The sequence below is a fragment of the Mya arenaria genome, chromosome 17 (assembly GCF_026914265.1).
Source record: "Mya arenaria isolate MELC-2E11 chromosome 17, ASM2691426v1".
Classification (NCBI taxonomy): Eukaryota; Metazoa; Mollusca; class Bivalvia; order Myida; family Myidae; genus Mya; species Mya arenaria.
The window spans coordinates 12,491,123-12,505,477 of record NC_069138.1 but is presented as its reverse complement, the minus strand read 5'-3'; the positions used below and the strand labels follow the sequence as shown (position 1 = coordinate 12,505,477).

General features: G+C 33.8%; 1 long non-coding RNA gene across 1 annotated transcript; it reads right to left on the bottom strand.

The window, feature by feature from the left end:
* Positions 1-4,123: 4,123 nt before the first annotated feature.
* LOC128223882 (uncharacterized) lies at positions 4,124-8,456 on the bottom strand. The gene is made up of 3 exons (XR_008259388.1): positions 8,360-8,456; positions 7,601-7,657; positions 4,124-5,164 (listed from the first exon to the last, which is right to left on the bottom strand). It is a non-coding gene; the product is annotated as an uncharacterized LOC128223882 (long non-coding RNA).
* Positions 8,457-14,355: the final 5,899 nt, after the last annotated feature.

The following is a 14,355-nucleotide window of genomic DNA, read 5'->3' as shown; positions in this document are numbered from 1 at the left end:
TCTTTAACTACCTACTAAATAATGCATTTATGGAAAATATTACTTACTGATAACAAGATTGTATTATAAACTGTTTATTTAATAGCAGAAAGTGTAAAAATATTAAATGATTGGTGAATGCTAAAAGATTTACTGTGCTCTACTATAGTCTCATAAGGTAGAAATACCATGTTTTATGCTCATTCCTTTCGAATTAAATTCGGTATCCTTCATAAGAACACGGACCTATAAACCATTTATTTTATAAGTCCGAGATAAGAACCATTGTTTTCGACTTTTATTAATTCTTTTTGGAATATTTAAACAATATTATTTATTGTTGTAAATCTTATTTGGGAGTAAGAGTGCATCTTTAATAATCACTTGGTGAAGCCCATGTATAGCTACACTCTCACAGATTTACTGTTTTGACAACTTTTTTTCTTTTTTTTTTGTCTTGTAATGAGCCAATTTCGGGGTAAATATCTGCAAAGCAGTGATAAAAGACTGCTGACTAAAGATCAGATCGTAGATTTTCATATTTCCGTTAAAAAAATAAATGTTTATGACTAAAAGCATAACTTTCGGTTTAAGAAAAATGCATTAAATGTCAATGTTTGAACTTTACTATGAAAATCTGCAATCTGATTATTTGTAAGCAGTCTTATATCACTGGTTTCCATGCGTTTTCGCATAAATTGGCTCATTCTAAGACAAAAAATAAAAAAAAAGTTGTCCAAACGTTCAATCTGTGAGAGTGCAACTTGAAAGCCTTTAGTGAATACTACAGAGTAGAGATAGATAATGAAGGTTATTATATATCCATCATAAGTCCACACGCAATACATATCGCAAAATATAGAAGTCCATATTCCACTCAGTGCAATTATAATGGCTGTATTCACTATCACTTTGCTGATGTCATATCAAAATGCACCAGTTAGTTGTAACCCCCTCCCCAGGTCCGGTGGGAAATGGGCCGTGTTTTTTTCCTTCGAGGTGGCCTGGCAGTGACGAGAGAATGTTGTGGTTTTGTTTTTGCGTCGATAAAAGCGAGGAATGGGCCGTGGCTTTGTGCCGGGAAATAACCGTTCTTTTAACATTTAGGCCAAGCTTTTCACCCACAGTTTAACGAGATATCATCTGTAATCTTAAATAACTTTATATGCTTTAAATATGTACATTATAATAGGCCTTACCTAGGATGTCCCCGGGTTGCGGGCGCATTTGGATGGGATTTTACCAGCAGTTTGTCTCTGCATGGCGGGAATTTTACCTGGGATTGGCAGGATTGAAAATCAAAGTCCCTGCTATTCCCCCCGGACCTGGGGGGGGGGGGGGTGCACTGATTACAATGGTGCATAAGCATATCATTGTGCGATGTTAATATGAAACAAATCAAACAAATGAGTACATCATTATAATGACACTTGTTTTGAAGACATGTGTCTTTTAAGTGATTTAACCCTCAGCTCCGAATCTGAAAAATCCACTCTAGTCACATACAACCTCCCGGATCATGCAAAACGTAGAACAGTAAATCTGTGATCGCTCGAGGACGCCAGGGTCTAAGCTAAAACCTTGAGGGAACCAATGTTTCAAACAACTCAAGTTTTAATTTCCCAGTCCGTTATTTTCTCACAATTAACTTCTCATAATTATCTTCTCAAATGCCCTAATCAACTAATAGCGGTCAGGCAGAAACAGTGACAGTTTTTCACACCTAATCAAATTTACCTTCAACTGTCATTACAATTTTTACAACTTGCGAACATTTTAACACCTAGCAATTGTTTGTTTATTTTGGAACACGCGTTTGGGAAAAAGCGTACAATTTTGAACTCGAGGGTTTAGTGCATGATTTTTTGTATTTGGGACCAGCTATTGTGCTTGACTCCTCGACTTATTTAGGTTTCGATGCAGCGTCATTATTAATTATATGAAAATAGAAGGAAAAATGTTCGGGACTAAGCTTAGACCTCGAGGGACCTCCGGTTCTCAAACAACCACCTGTTCGATCGACCACAGTTTTACTGTAGTAATAACACTTTTTTATAATATCAAGATACCTATGTTTTTACATAAGAAGTATTTTACTACTGTATGCAAATGAACTTTGCATTTCAAGATTTGAAAGCATTGAGTGATCCTAGCCTTAACGCCAGTGGCGGATTCATGATTCCGTGTTAGAGGGGCCGCACTTTGGAAGTGCGACAGAGAATGTACGGGCGCTTCTCAAAGAATACAAACAATACATGGGTTGAATGCGTTAATTGGGGCTTGAAGTTGTCCCAAAGAAAAGATTGAGACACTTTAGTGTAAAATATTGCATTCAAGTGCATTATTGTCATATTGTTCCTCGGATGTTGGTACAAAAAGTAAACTTTAACATTTTTAGAGGGTGTGTGCGCCGGATGCGCTACCGTCTTAATCCCCTGAACTCAACCCCAATTGACCAAGTTTATTTCAACTCGAGCGCACTATCTAAATCCTCTCTTTCTTATTTACACATTAAGTAAAAATTGACTGGCACCATCAGCGATCAGGCATATACTTTATACAGATAGGCAATCATTAAGAATATTATCGTTCGCGGGTGTTTAAAGGTCTGCCCACTGCCACTCATCCGAAACACACTCATAGCCTCAGATTTTGTACTGACAATGAGGTTGTATTCTTAGTTGGTTAGATGAGCTGAATTAAAATCTTACCGATCAAGATAGGCTTGTTTGCTATGCTCACTCCATCCATTCTTAATCATTAAGATTTTCATTCAGGTCATTTAACTATTACACAGAAATAACAACTAAAGAGGCAGACAAATGCCCAATGCGGTCGCAAGAACATTGTGGTGACAAACATAACTCTTTGAAGTAATGAAACCTACTGTTCAAGAATGTACACTCTCTTATGTGCGAAATGATATTGTGATTTGTTTTATTTAACTTGTCGTCTATTTTCATGTATAATTGCTTCATATTGAGTTTGTCAATTATATTCCTTTGGTTGGTGGCATCATTGTGCAAAAATTTGGCCACAACTAACCAAAACATTTGCCATATTCCAGGGCTTTTTCTATAGTACCCACGGGTCCGACTATCAGACCCGTTCCCAAAGCAAAATATAAGGTATTTTTCCCAATCTTCAGAAAATAATCCCAATCCAAAAAGGAAGTCTTTTTATCTGTATTGGTTCATTTGAAACATCCTAATAAATCATGTGATGTCAAGTTTTTTTGATAATTGATCTCGGAAATCATTGATTTTCATCACATTCAGAGATAAGTATGAAATATTATCTGTCATGATTTATTGCAATAGATATTTACACCCCAAGGATTGATATTTCAGCCATTTTGGGTCTTTTAAAGCGAAAATAAACTAATATTAAATCATTTCCTAATTAGAAGGAGACTAGACAGCTTTTTCTTTTAACTGTAAAATTTCCCAATTTAGGCATTTTCAAGACGCGAAATTTCCCAAAATGTCCTGGGTCTTTTCCCCAAAATGGGCAGAAAAAGTCCTGTCCTGTATAATTCACATGAAACTTGGTAGACATGTTGCCAGACACAATAGGCAAACAGAAAGCAATAACTGTAACTCTTGCTTTACTTATTTTCAAGTTATGCCCTTGTTTGAAAAAAAACAACAAATGCTATGGTCTTCGATTGGCGGTCCTTTTCATTAAATAAACTAAGGGCTATTACAGTAAAACATATAACCCACGGGGGGAAGGAAATTATTTAAATAGTATATAGGTGGGTGTCTTTTTTCGCTAATTTGGACTCCACAAGGGTAAATTTGCTTCTGTAGGGGGGTGGAATAACTTATAAGTGCCTTCCCCCTGGGGGTTATATGTTTAAAAGGAATGTTCTGGATGTTTGGGGAATTTTAAATTATAAAAAACAAATTCAGTTGAAAATGTTTGTAAATTGGTACAATTGAAATTTAATGCAATCTGCATTAATGGCTGAAAAGGGGTATTTTTAAATTTTTCAAACCTTATAAATTTAATTAGAATGGGTAAAAAAAAATTCTGGTATCCAAGACAACACACATGTGCTCAAAATTCCACGTCTTTCCGGAACAATTCCTGTACACTTTAATTGTATGATGACGTTAATTAAGTACGAAACAACAAGACGCCTTTTTTACAACATATTTATTTCGGTATTATTGCTTTCTAGAAAGGTTTGATTCAATGTTTATATTACAATGAGAATGACAGTTAACTGTTACCAAATGAGTATTAAAATGAAGATAAAATATAATTGGTATATATTTTGTCCAATTTTTTTCCAGATCCTTATTTGATAATAATTATATGAAGAAATAATCTCAAAAAAAACTATAGATATAAGTTTTGTTTAAAAAATGTATTTTCGATGAATTAAAAAAAATTGTAGAAAATTAAATATATGATTATGTACATAAATAAAACCGGTATGAAAAAATAAAATGTCTTAATTAAGGAAATCAGTTTTAAAAAATGTTGACATTCTTAAACATGTAATGAATATATGCATACAATTGTACATGACACAGCAAAAGTATCCCTGAATGTGATAAGCAATGTCTTGTTTGTGAACAAAACTAAATTTTGAATGAATATACAGGAATTTGACCTGCTTCCTTGCCAAGCTTACTGTTTGTTATGTAAAATAAGGTGTATTCTTTTTCAAACATTTAAAAAAATATGAGTTATGAAATTAATTCAACAATTAATGCATACCATAAAATTTTGTCTGAAATAGCTGCCAATTACTTGCGTCAAACAATTGAAGTATATGATATTTAAAAGTTGCATATTTTTTAACATTTAAGGAAATCTTTAGCCTCAGTAGTTGCTTCTCATTTTTTGTACAAACTTCGAGTCTTCAAAAGCTGCTTCTTCTTTTTGTCCAAAGTTAAGTAAAAATAGTCTTGAGGAAGGTTGCATCTTGTTTTATCCAATTCTTAAAGAAATCTTCAGGAGGCTGCATTATTTTTGTTCAATCACATGCACTACTTAGGTAAGGATAAAAGGTCAATATGTCAACAGATCCATAATGTCCACTTAGTGGCAGTGTTCCCTCATGAAACCAGGATTTACTTCTTCTTTCCTGCACGCTTAACTGCCTTCTTGGCCCCTTTCTTCGCCCCTCCCTTTTTGGTGCTCCCCTTTGGTCGGCCCCTACCCTTTTTGGCTGGAAAAGAGGACACAAATTTAAGATTTTTTGTTGGTCTTTCTGAAAATGTTCATATGCATTCTGCAATCATTAGGGGAATAATTCTAACTAGAAATGTGTCCATAGGACACGGATGCCCCCACTTCGGTTTTTTGTCACAGAAAATAAGCCATAATGATTTTTGAAGTATTTTTGGCAAAAAAGGGCCGTAACTCCTAAATGACTAAAGCGATTTCCATGACTATCGAACTTGATCAAGATATTATGGTCACAAACATGTGTTTAAAGTTTGGTGAGGATTGGACAAACAGTTTTCAAGAATTAGATCGGAAACAATCTTCGGGACGTATTTTTCAAGTCTTTTTTGCAAATAAAGGGCCGTAACTCCTAAATGACAAAAGCGATTTCCATGGCTATCGAACTTGATCAAGATATTATGGTCACAATCATGTATGTAAAGTTTGGTGAGGATTGGACACATACTTTTCAAGAATTAGATTGGAAACATATTTTTTTGAAGTATTTTTGGCAAAAAAGGGCCGTAACTCCTAAATGACTAAAGCGATTTCCATGACTATCGAACTTGATCAAGATATTATGGTCACAAACATGTGTTTAAAGTTTGGTGAGGATTGGACAAACGGTTTTCAAGAATTAGATCGGAAACAATCTTCGGGACGTACGTACGTACGGACGGACAAGGGCAACCCTATATGCCGCCACTTTGTGGGGGCATAAAAACTGTATTACTTTTATTTCAGTAAACTTCACAGCAAACTTCATAATGTCATCTTTTATCACTTAGGTTGAACTTTCATCAAATATATTTTTAGGAATCTTAGCAGATTTTCATAAAGCATCTTACATACATACATTTTGTTTTCTTACCTAAGTTGATTTCTTTACATTCTCATAGACATATAATATCACTATGAAAATGATAAGAAATCAACTAACTTTATATATTATTATAAGAACGTTTAAGTTGTTATGCCCCCACAAAGTGGCGGCATATAGGGTTGCCCTTGTCCGTACGTACGTACGTCCCGAAGATTGTTTCCGATCTAATTCTTGAAAACCGTTTGTCCAATCCTCACCAAACTTTAAACACATGTTTGTGACCATAATATCTTGATCAAGTTCGATAGTCATGGAAATCGCTTTAGTCATTTAGGAGTTACGGCCCTTTTTTGCCAAAAATTCCCGAAGATTGTTTCCGATCTAATTCTTGAAAACCGTTTGTCCAATCCTCACCAAACTTTAAACACATGTTTGTGACCATAATATCTTGATCAAGTTCGATAGTCATGGAAATCGCTTTAGTCATTTAGGAGTTACGGCCCTTTTTTGCCAAAAATAATTCAAAAATATATGTTTCCAATCTAATTCTTGAAAAGTATGTGTCCAATCCTCACCAAACTTTACATACATGATTGTGACCATAATATCTTGATCAAGTTCGATAGCCATGGAAATCGCTTTTGTCATTTAGGAGTTACGGCCCTTTATTTGCAAAAAAAGACTTGAAAAATACGTCCCGAAGATTGTTTCCGATCTAATTCTTGAAAACTGTTTGTCCAATCCTCACCAAACTTTTAACACATGTTTGTGACCATAATATCTTGATCAAGTTCGATAGCCATGGAAATCGCTTTAATCATTTAGGAGTTAGGGCCCTCAGATTATCCTGAATAATCATTATGGCTTATTTTCTGTGACAAAAAATCGAAGTGGGGGCATCCGTGTCCTATGGACACATTTCTAGTTTTAATATAGAAGTATGCATTTTCAGTCCTGGTAATGCCAAAGAAGTTATTCAAATTTATGAAGTAATAATAGCATATGACTGGTGATATACTTGTTAAAAATGAGTATCATTTTCTTTTGATATGCCCAAAGTATAGAGACCTTCGTGTCAAATATTTACCAAGATATTATTGCCAATGGCCAAATATGACCAAATTTAATACTTTGTTAAGTACTGACAATGTTAAGCTGTTAAATAACATAGCAACATATATATCGTTTGCTACAGATAGAAGAAATGCTTAATTGTATAAATTCTATTATACCATGATATTATAAAACATACTTTTCTCTTTTGATGTTATACTGATATCATTAAATGCCATCTTGTATATATGTTTTTGGCAATGTTCAATTTGAATAATGCTAATAAAATTTTGACTTGACTTGACTTCACTTAAAATAGGAAAATGACTTCAGTTAAGATAACTTAATAACTTGAGAATTTCTAGGAATACTGCCCCAGCTTTCATTGTAAATATTGAGAGATGAAATATACCACTGCAAATACTTTTACCAAAAAGGTGCACTTTTATATTAAGTAAGAAGGCATTAAAGCTGTTTTAACCACCAATGAACTCATTATGTTGTGTTTGTTGCCATGACAACACTATATTGGTTTCATTAAAGATTCATTTTAATACATACGTTTGTCAGCCTTGGGTGTTTCTGGTTTCTTAGTCTCCTTAGTCTTAGCCATCTTGCCTGAAAAATAAATACATCATTTTTATCAAAGTTATTTTATTAATTTTGCAATTAAGAACAAAACTCATCCTTACTTATGCTATAAATTGTCATTGTGTTGTCATAAAAGCCTAGTAAGATATAACTTATTGGTCTTGATAATGTCAAATTATGGTAAACAAATAACTGCTATATAAATTTAATTAATTAATGATTAATTGTGATTATATTTGTATGACTGTCCTACGTTCTCGTAGATATCATAAGTTCTTCAAGTTTATTGAGATCGATTACAAAAAGCAGTAAAATTGATGTTTAAAAAAAATTGTACTGTGCTACGTAGTTCATTTTCCAAATGTTTTACAGTATTTGCATATCAAAAATAATTATTTATTACACATTCGCGTTATTATAATGTATGAGATAGGGTGCTAAAATATTCTGCGATTATTATGAAATCCATTACAAACAAAAAAATCCAAAATGTGAGCAGAATTAGATTGTAAAAAAATATCACCGGTGCTTTTCAAAACGCCCCAACGGCAAATATGGCGGCCTATTTGGCTTAAGCATTATCTTCGTTCGAAAACAATCGTGAATCGAACATTCCCACGAGCTTTATTTACTTAAATTAAATGAAACTTTATCAACTAACAATGCAAATCCGCTCAGAATAATCGGACAAGCCTTAGTGAATGCAAATTATACAAAATAGTACGGTACCTTTGCAGTAAAAAAATCTAGTTTCTTGTAGATTCAGCCCGCACAGCAAAGTGACGCTTAGATCAAACGCGGCCTTCAAACAAAGCCGACAGCGAGGCTTAATACACCAATCAAAACAAAGCTGACGAATGAGGTCATTATATTATCCAATCGCGTGCGCGGAAATATTCAGCGCCAAACATATCGACCCAGGTAACCCAGCAGATGAGCTAATTTGATTGGCCGCGCATAATTTTGCCGCTAAAAATAGCGGATATTGTTTGTATATACATGCTAGCACCTGCAAAACGTAAACAAACGTGACCTTGTAGTAGTATAGATTGTAAATTGATCGTTAATGAATGGAGTTGACGGATTTCTGTTTAACAAAACTAAATGCTTGTGAATCTGTTGACTCGTTACAGGCTGTATGTGATTTATTGGTGTTCAACTGGCACAGCTTAATGTCAATACTGCAAAGTCTTTAATTTCAAAAAGAACAATTATTTAATATGAAATGGATTTGAATTCAAATTAATCAATTTGCAATGTCAGTGAGAAAGTATTTACTATTCATATTATTTTTAGTTTTATTTGGAACATATGTAATATCGCAAACCGTGGTAATAGTCATTAGACTGTAGCTTGTTTATTAGCTGGCTTTTGTTTTCACGTTTAAAGCTGCACTCTCACAGATTGACCATCTTCACATTGTTTTTATTTTTTGTCTTGGAAAGAGCAATTTTTTGCGTAAATATCTGCAAACCAATGATATAATATTGCTAACAAAAATCAGAGAGTAGATTTGCATAATACCGTTCGAAAATTAATACTTTATGGCATAGCATGCATAAAACATCAATTTGTGTACTTAAATATAAATATCTGCGATCTGATTCTTTGTCAGTAGTCTTATTTAACTGGTTTCTATGGATTTTCGCAAAAAGTGGCTCGTTCCAAGACAAAAATAAAAACATTTGTCAAAACGTTCAATCTGTGAGAGTGCAGCTTTAAACATAAAAGGGACACTCGTATTTAAATTCAATATATACCCGTTAACATGCTCATTCATCAGAGGTTTGATAATGATAAATCTAACGTGGAAATCTAACGTGGTACGCATGGCATCTTCACTCTGGTGAACGACAAAGAAACGTTTATAACAAACATAAATTTTGAGTGATAAACCTATAACTACTTCTAAATAATGCATTTGTGGAAAATAAGAATAACTGATAACAAGATTGTTGAAAATGCAAAAACAATGACTGGTGAATGCTGAACGATTTTACACAGTCTGATCAACTATCGCCTCATGAAGTGGAGTATCGTGTTTTCTGCACCTTTTTTCAAATTCAACACTGTATCCTTCATAAGAAACATTGTATCAATTATTATTCATCCGGTTTCCGGAAAATTTAAATAAATCAATGCGGTACTTGTATAACTTCTTTGGGAGTAAGAGTGCATCTCTCAAGAATCGTGTATGTATGTGTATGTCGTATTCATATTTAAAGAGTTGCAAAAGAAATTTATAGTGTTTAAGCTTAACAATATGAAAGAAGGACAATAAAAGTTTAACCAAGAAATATAATAATTTAAATGCATTATCATGTCAAACTTATTTGAATTTAAATGATCAAAACAAAAAAAAGTGAATGATTTGTATACAAAAAAACAACAAAAACATACCGTTATTTTGGCGCTTTTTAACTGGTGAATTTGTGGCCACGTGGTAAATATTAATAATTGCTTTTACAGGATTAAATAAAACGTTTCTAACGAATGCGTTCTCAGAAATGAACGAAATGTGTAATGATTCACATTATCTAGAATGTTGCAAATCGGAAATCGTTTATATTTATAAGTGCCTTCACATTATCTAGAATATTGCAAATAAAATAGCTAGGTAGTCAAATGCATTCACATTATTTAGAATGCTGCAAATAAAATCGTTTACATTTATGTGTTCACATTGTTAAGCATGTTGCCAATGACATCGTTTAAATCAAGCGTTCTATTTATTTAACTCGTTTCAAAATAGATTTTAAATCTTAATAAATGTTTTCACATAACTTGAAATGTTCCTAACGAAATCGTTTATATATATGCGTTCACATAAGTTAAGATGTTGCAAATGAAATCGGTTATATTTATAAATGCGTTCACATTATTTCAAATGTTGCAAATGAAATGGTTAATATTAATTTTATAAATGTGTTCACTTTATTTCGAATGTTGCATATGAAATGGGTTACATTTATAAATGCGTTCACATTATTTAGAATTTTGCAAATGAAATTAGATACGTGTTCACTTTATCCTAAATTTTGCAAATGAACTCGTTTATATTGATAAATGCGTTCACATAATTCAGAATGTTGCATATGAAAATATTTATTAATGCGTTCACAATATTTAGAAAGTTGCAAATGCCATCGGATAAATTAACAGTGTGTTAATACCACGTGATAATTGCGTCATAAATGCTACGTCAGAAGGCAATAATTTTGCTTTAAAAATACTTTAAACGAAGATATCTTCACAATTTCTTCACCATTTTAAATGAAACATAGCGCAGTCTACGCAGCTTACGGAGCCCTGCCTTCGATCTTTTACCAGATTTTGATTGAGAGTTTAGTATTTTAAACACTTCGACAAACCTTTTCGCAATACGTCTGACGGAGCACTGTCAAAACATAGTATTTTGATGAAACTAATGACTTTATCAAATGTCGGTAATAAAACAAATGTGGTGCTCTTTAAGCGGCATAGACTGTCCTTTGTTTCATTTAAAATGGTGTTGTAAAAGAAAAGTTATCTTTGATTTAAGATTTCATTTTAAGCAAAATGTTGCCTTCCAACGTAGCATATATGACGTAATTTATCACGTGGTATACACACACTGATTAAGGCGTTAACATATTTTGCATTTTGAAACGGAGTCGGTTATACAATGCCTTCGTATTAATTTAAATGTTGCATAGTAAATGGTTTGTATTTATTCCGTCACAACCTTTAAGAATGTTGCAAATAAATCGTTTATATTTATCAGGGGCGGATCCAGAAATTGTTGTTAGGGGTGGGGGCGTAACTTAGGGACGGAACCTTTTGACATGCGCCCATCTCTCAGAACCGAAAGTCGATGGCGTAAACTTTTGGCATGGGGAGTTTGGGTTACTCCTCAAGAACATTTTAACAATTTTTAGTCGGAAATGGTGCATTATAAACGTATTTTATTCATGTTTTTTTTTCTCTCATATTGATATAACTAGTACATTTTGACGATTTTAGAAGGGGAGGGGGGGGGGGCGTCCCCCCTCTTAATCCACTAGTGTTTACGGCGTCAAATTAATTAGAATGTAAGAAATAATCGGGGATTTTTTCAGACAAGCGTTGGTTTTTTAGACTGATGCAAATGTTGTCTTTTAGTTTTAAAATGCGTTCATATTATATCGATTGCTCCAAAATTGAATCGTTTAAATATATGCAACCACAATAGTGATAAACGATTAATTAGAATACTGCAAATACTTAATACAATTAACTTGTTAGGTATTGAAGCATCCTCGGCACCCCACTGCATTATAACCTATATAATATGTTATAATACACTGGGGTGCCGAGGATGGTATTGAAGCTACCTTCATGAAACTTAGTACAATACATGTTGAACGATGGCAATAAGGTGACTTTCTGTCTTGTAAAAATGTAGTTGATGTGGCCACGTAAATATTGTTATTATCACGCTTTATTTAGCTTGATCTTAGCATTACCAAACAGATATTCTAACGCTAATATCCTGATGTTTGTATTTATACACACTTGACCACATTTAAGCTTGACCTTGGCATTACCAAACAGGTATACTAACGCTAATTTCCTGATGTTTGTATTTAGACACACTTTACCACATTTAAGCTTGATCTTGGCAGAACCAAACAGGTATTCTAACGCTAATATCCTGATGTTTGTATTTAGACACACTTTACCACACTTAAGCTTGATCTTGGCAGAACCAAACAGGTATTCTAACGCTAATATCCTGATGTTTGTATTTAGACACACTTGACCACACTTATGCTTGATCTTGGCAGAACCAAACAGGTATACTAACGCTAATATCCTGATGTTTGTATTTAGACACACTTTACCACACTTAAGCTTGATCTTGGCAGAACCAAACAGGTATTCTAACGCTAATATCCTGATGTTTGTATTTAGACACACTTGACCACACTTATGCTTGATCTTGGCAGAACCAAACAGGTATACTAACGCTAATTTCCTGATGTTTGTATTTAGACACACTTTACCACATTTAAGCTTGATCTTGGCAGAACCAAACAGGTATTCTAACGCTAATATCCTGATGTTTGTATTTAGACACACTTGACCACACTTAAGCTTGATCTTGGCAGAACCAAACAGGTATACTAACGCTAATATCTTGATGTTTGTATTTAGACACACTTTACCACATTTAAGCTTGATCTTGGCAGAACCAAACAGGTATACTAACGCTAATATCCTGATGTTTGTATTTAGACACACTTTACCACACTTAAGCTTGATCTTGGCAGAACCAAACAGGTATACTAACGCTAATATCCTGATGTTTGTATTTAGACACACTTTACCACACTTAAGCTTGATCTTGGCAGAACCTAACAGGTATACTAACGCTAATATCCTGATGTTTGTATTTAGACACACTTTACCACACTTAAGCTTGATCTTGGCAGAACCAAACAGGTATACTAACGCTAATATCCTGATGTTTGTATTTAGACACACTTTACCACACTTATGCTTGATCTTGGCAGAACCAAACAGGTATTTTAACGCTAATTTCCTGATGTTTGTATTTAGACACACTTTACCACACTTAAGCTTGATCTTGGCAGAACCAAACAGGTATACTAACGCTAATATCCTGATGTTTGTATTTAGACACACTTTACCACACTTAAGCTTGATCTTGGCAGAACCAAACAGGTATACTAACGCTAATATCCTGATGTTTGTATTTAGACACACTTTACCACACTTAAGCTTGATCTTGGCAGAACCAAACAGGTATACTAACGCTAATATCCTGATGTTTGTATTTAGACACACTTTACCACACTTATGCTTGATCTTGGCAGAACCAAACAGGTATTTTAACGCTAATTTCCTGATGTTTGTATTTAGACACACTTTACCACACTTAAGCTTGATCTTGGCAGAACCAAACAGGTATACTAACGCTAATATCCTGATGTTTGTATTTAGACACACTTTACCACACTTAAGCTTGATCTTGGCAGAACCAAACAGGTATTTTAACGCTAATTTCCTGATGTTTGTATTTATACCCACTTTACCACACTTAAGCTTGATCTTGGCAGAACCTAACAGGTATTCTAACGCTAATTTCCTTATGTTTGTATTTAGACACACTTTACCACATTTAAGCTTGATCTTGGCATAACCTAACAGGTATTCTAACGCTAATTTCCTTATGTTTGTATTTAGACACACTTTACCACATTTAAGCTTGATCTTGGCAGAACCAAACAGGAATACTAACGCTAATTTCCTTATGTTTGTATTTAGACACACTTTACCACATTTAAGCTTGATCTTGGCATAACCTAACAGGTATTCTAACGCTAATTTCCTGATGTTTGTATTTAGACACACTTTACCACACTTAAGCTTGATCTTGGCAGAACCAAACCGGTATACTAATGATAATTTCCTGATGTTTGTATTTAGACACACTTTACCACATTTAAGCTTGATCTTGGCATAACCTAACAGGTATTCTAACGCTAATTTCCTGATGTTTGTATTTAGACACACTTTACCACACTTAAGCTTGATCTTGGCAGAACCAAACAGGTATACTAACGATAATTTCCTGATGTTTGTATTTAGACACACTTTACCTCACTTTAGCTTGATCTTGGCGTAACCAAACAGGAATACTAACGCTAATTTCCTTATGTTTGTATTTAGACACACTTTAC